Genomic DNA, 5,881 nt, shown 5'->3' with positions numbered 1-5,881 from the left:
TCTTGATTCCAGTTTGTGCTTCATCCAGCCAGGCATTTTGCATGATGATGACCTGAATCAAATCCCTTACAATTATACAGTAGAAGTGACAAATAGATTCAAGGGATTAAATCTGATAGAGTGCCTGAAGAACTATGGACAGAGGATTGTGACATTGTACAGGAGGCAGTGATCAAGACCATCCCCAAGGAAAAGAAATGCAAAAAGGCAAAATCGTTGTCTGAGGAGGCCTTACAAATAGCTGAGAAAAGAAGAGAAGCTAAAGGCAAAGGAGAAAAGGAAAGCTATACGCATCTGAATGCAGAGTTCCAAAGAATAGCAAGGAGAGACAAGAAAGCCTTCCTCAGTGATCAGTGCAAAGAAATAGAGGAAAACAATAGACTGGGAAAGACTACAGATCTCTTCAAGAAAATTAGAGATACCAAGGGAACATTTCATGCAAAGATGGGCACGATAAAGGGTAGAAATGGTATGGACCTAACAGAAGCAGAAGATATTAAGAAGTGGCAAGAATATAAGAACTATACAAAAAAGATCTCCATGACCCAAATAACCATGATGGTGTGATCACTGGACTAGAGCCAGACATCCTGGAGTGCGAAGTCAAGTGGGCCTTAGGAAGCATCACTACGAACAAAGCTAGTGGAGGTGATGGAATTCCAGTTGAGCTACTTCAAATCCTAGAAGATGATGCTATGAAAGTGCTGCATGCAATATGCCAGCAAATCTGGAAACCTCATCTGTGGCCACAGGACTGGAAAAGGTCAGTTTTCATTCCAATCCCTAAGAAAGGCAGAGCCAAAGAATGTTCAAACTATCACACAATTGCACTCATTTCACATGCTAGTAAAGTAATGCTCAAAATTCTCCAAGCCAGGCTTCAACAGTATGTGAGCCATGGACTTCCAGATGTTCAAGCTGGATTTAGAAAAGGCAGAGGAACCAGAGATCAAATTGCCAACATCCGTTGGATCATAAGAAAAGCAAGAGAGTTCCAGAAAACATCTACTTCTGCTTTATTGACTACGCCAAAGCTTTTGACTGTGTGGATCACAACAAACTGTGGAAAATTCTCAAAGAGATGGAAATACCAGACCACCTGACCTGCCTCCTGAGAAATCTATATGCAGGTCAGGAAGCAACAGTTAGAACTAGACATGGACCAACAGACTGGTTCCAAATTGGGAAAGGAGTACGTCAAGGCTGTGTATTGTTACTCTGCTTATTTATCTGTCATCCCTAAGCAACTAATATTTGTGTCTCAGTAGATTGGCCTATTCTGGATATTTCAGTTAAATGAAATCATACAATATGTAGTCCTTTGTGGCTGTTTTTTTTTCACTCCACATAGTATTTTGAATGTTCCTTCACACTGTGCTATGCATCATTTCTTCCTTCCTTTTTATGTTCAAATATTGTTCCATTGTATGGATAGATCACATTCATCTGTTGATGGACATTGGGGCTGTTTCTAGCTCCTGGCTATTCTGAATGGTGCTGCTATGGGCATTCATGTACAAGTTTTCGTGTAGACATATGTTTTCATCATATGGCATACATTTAACCCTTTAAATGAAGAGTTTTCTAAAACATACTCTGCCCAACTGTGTGTTCACAGACAGACAGTATGAGAACTCATTTGCTGTCTGCTTGACGGCTTGGAGTCTTTGCTCTTCGACCGTAGATGTCCCTGTTGTCTTTTATTGGCAGACTACAAACAAATATCTCACAATTCTCAATCTATATTTTTGCCTTCTACAGTCCTCTTCCAGCTCACGCTCTGCTATTTTCTGTGAAACTGGATAACACAATTTGTCAGAATTTTGTTTTTAAAGGCCTTGATAAGCATTGAAGTCAATAAATCTTTGTTAAGTAAGTGGAAGAATAAATGAATGGTGTGTTCAGTGATCTCTCATGGCCCCTTCATGCTGCATGAAATGTCTTGACAAAAATTTCAATGGCTCTGGGGCCTCTTTTGCCTCAGCCAGAAACAGTCGTGTTCCAGAAAGTTGAGTTTGCCAGGAGAGTGGCTTTCAGAAAAGCACAGCATCGCAGTATCCATTGTTTTGCAAAAGGAAAAAGATTTGTAGAAAAATTAAAAAGGCAGTTTTGGACTGGGAATCAGACCAGGATTCTGTAAACCAGCTAAGAATTAGCAGTGTGATCTGGGGAAATCATCTACCTCTCTGGGCCTCTGCTTTCTGGTTTTCAAGGTGAGACTGAATGAATGGTTCTTAAGTATTTTTTGGTTTGCAAAGTCCTTTGAAATTCTAATGAAAGAAATGAACTCTCCTTAGTAATGCCAACTATGAAAAAGATCTGTGTATGGTTTCCATGGTCTCTCCATAACCCCTCCCCAGATGCCAAAACTAAGACTCTAATATGCCCCAAATGATCACCATGGTCACTTCAAATTTCAGAAATTGTAATGCCTATTTTAGGGGAAATTTGAAGACTGTAGAGTCATTCCCAGTACTGTGAGCCCAATTACAACTCTTGATTGTTTGAGGTAATTTTTACACAATAAAGCGGAATGTTGTTGTTGTTGTGTGGTCACTAAGTCATGCCCTGAACCTTTGTGACCCCATGGACTGCAGCACACCAGGCTTCCCTGTCATTCACTATCTCCCAGAGTTTGCTCAAACTCATGTCCATTGAGTCGGTGCTGCCATCCAACCATCTCATCCTCTGTCTCCCCTTCTCCTCCTGCCTTCAGTCTTTCCCAGCATCAGGGTCTTTTCCAATGAGTTGGCTCTTTGCATCAGGTGGCCAAAGTATTGGAGCTTCAGCTTCAGCACTAGTCCTTCCAGTGAATATTCAGGGTTGATTTCCTTCAAGATTGACTGATTTGATCTCCTTGTCCAAGGAACTCTCAAGAGTCTTCTCACAAAGAAGAATGTGCAGCATATTTTAAAATGGTGATTCTAGAATAATCTAGTTCATGTATTATGCCTAAAAGAAAAAAAAGATGATTAATTTACTTCCAAGGTGATGTGTTTCAGAACCAAGCAAACTGAAGATGCCTCTGAGCGGGCCTCAATCCCACAGGCTTTTCAGTTCCTTGTCCATCCTTCCCAGCCCCTGTCACCATCCCTCCCACTGTCCCCCATGCTCCAAACTCAACCATAACCCACTTATGAGTGCCTTTCCAGGTTCACAGATCCATTACTGCCTGAGAATTTATGGTGCCCTCACCCCCTGGGCCCCCAGATGTGGCCTCACTGGCTTGGCAAACCAGTTGGTTTGGATAAACCAGTCAAGTTTGACCAATAGCTCTGCTCAAGCAGAATTGACCTCATCTCACATGGCACCTTCAGCTCTGGGGACAGCGCTCCTGGAAAGCCAGTGAGAGGCATTTCCATGGGCTACCAGGAGAATCTGACTGATTTATGGCAGAGTAAAGAATGCCACTAGGTGAATCTAGCACTTACACTTCCGGACTCCAGCCAGCAAATGGGAGCCACAGCTCCTATCTTTGGACCATTGGAATGACGACAAGAAAACAAAGTAACTGCGGAGAAGTAAGTGCCTGTGAGTGGAGCAATTCCTCCGTAAAAGGTGTTAATCAGGGCAAATTTGAATGGAATAATGTGAAATTCAGTAGAAATGTACATTATTACATCCATTGGGAGCAAGACAACTTTATCACAGCTAATGTTATTACCATGAATATAAAAGGAATGAATGATTCACCATTGAGTTACTTTCTGCCCTTCCCCCAACACCTTTTCTGCAGCTTTAACAAACTGGTCTGGAGCCAGCTGCGACATCAGTTTAGTCATGAATTTAAGCACCATTTACGCTGCTATCATGGCAATTTAAATTGTCACTTTCTATTAAAAGGTCTACCTCAGAATGGTTTTAAGTGAAAGCGTTCCACACTGACAGTACAATTAAACAAGAGAAAAAAAAAAAAAACCTTTCTTGGGATGTCAGTGCAAACGCATTTTAAATAGTGGTTCAGCGGCGCCTTGCTAATTTAAACTACAGTATTGCTTTCTATTAAAGAATAGAAGCTGATTTAGGCTTTTTTTCCTTCCTCGTACTGTGACAGTTTGAATTGGCATGGTGTCCCAGGCAAAGCCCTGATATGCCAATGGGGTCCATGAACGTTAAGTTTCCCCTCCTAAGGTAGTAGGCATTAAACAGAAATAATTTCCCCATGTGATGGGGAAGCATCACCTTTTGCAGCATTGGCTTTTAAAATTGCGCTTTTCTGATCCAACGTGTCTTTTCAGGCTGTGGTCCACTTGCTCATCAGGGAAAGAATTTTTAGTTACAGGATGGCAGGGGAGTGGGTGTCAGGTAGAGGGGACAGCTTTATCAAGATGACAACGTCCTGATTCAAAAGTGGACCATTAACTGTAGAGAAAATGTAGTGTAGAAAATAATTCTGAGCACAGGTGTGTGACTTTCTCTCTCTCTCTCTCTCAGATTTCTGAGTTGAGACCCCGAGGTGGTTTAAGCATTTCCCCAACCTCTTCTTCAATTCACCTGAGGAAAGACACTTCAGGCACTTTTCATCTTTGAATGCATTTTAACACAAATGGTAATGGAACTCTAATGTTGAATGTGCCAGTACAAAAAACCCACGTTTTATCCACCTCATTTGTCTTCTGGACTCCTGTAGCCCCAGTAGTCCATAATTCCCAAGCATTTGGCTTAGATAGATTCCAGCTCTCAGAGAGAATAACACAATTACATTCTTAGGTGTTGGTGCCTTAAATTAGAAGTTGACTAATATTTGAACAGCAGGAATGACTGGCATTTTATTTTAATGGTCTTGAAGTGTTTCCAGCCTCTCTGGGAGTACCTTATGTCGTGAGCAATAGTCTTACTCTGGAGCATATTAGCCTTCCCAGAAGTAAACGAGCCATAACATTTAAGTTGCTTCTCTTACATTCTCAATTGATATCGTTATTGCTCCAAAGGACACTGAAATAACATCTTGAGAAAAGTGTCCCAATGATGGTTATAGAGATGCAATTTTTTATGTCTACACAATTACATTTCTAAACTTCACCACATTCCACACTTGACTGCCATGGAAAAGATGATCGATGTAAACCCAGTTCTTACACAAATAATACATAATCTAATGAGATCGAAACTCATTTTTATTTTACAAATTAGACAGACTTTCTTTCAGTTCCATTTTCTTCCTGTTAATGTAACAGACATTTGTATTTAACCCTAGGGCAGCTGGAAACAGAAGAAATGGCCTGCTTGATTTGGGGGCTGAGGTGAGGGCAGGAAAGACTTACCCCTGAAAGAAGTATTACTGAAAGGTGAAGAGAGAAGAGAGCCAGAGAAACTTTCTTTGGAACAATGTATATGAGAAAGTGGAGAAATCATTCAAGACCAAGAGAGGGACATAGGTAAGGCGGGGGACTTTTGCAGGCAGTTGGAGTCACAAATCTTAGGTGCACTAGTTCTTTCCATTTCACTCACACTGTTATCCACAAGTTTCAGAGATTCTTAAGAGCAGATTCTGGGTCTTATTCATCTTTTTGGATCACAGACAGCCCCCAGCCCTGGGCCAGGCATTTGACAGTATGCAAGATTAAAATAGCAGCTCTCAGCTGCCTTTTCTTTCTGTAAAAATGAGATTCTGTCCCCTTTTCTTTGCAAGATTAAGTGGAGTTGGACTGTTTAGATGCTGTGGGAAATAGAAATAAAAGTATAAGTTTAAATAACAGCCTGGTGGTAATAGATGTCCCAAATTTTCATATCCTGTTGTGACATTGCAGGGATAATTTTGTGAAATTTTTAAGAACAGGGCCTTGAATTGTGTGTCAAAGTTGACCTGGGAAGAGAATGCTTAAATGTAAATTTAGCTTTAAGGAATGAGGGAAGAGAAAACAGTGGGGTTACTCCAGCC

Source organism: Dama dama, chromosome X (assembly GCF_033118175.1).
Source record: "Dama dama isolate Ldn47 chromosome X, ASM3311817v1, whole genome shotgun sequence".
NCBI classification, from domain to species: Eukaryota; Metazoa; Chordata; class Mammalia; order Artiodactyla; family Cervidae; genus Dama; species Dama dama.
This window is presented reverse-complemented; position numbering follows the sequence as displayed.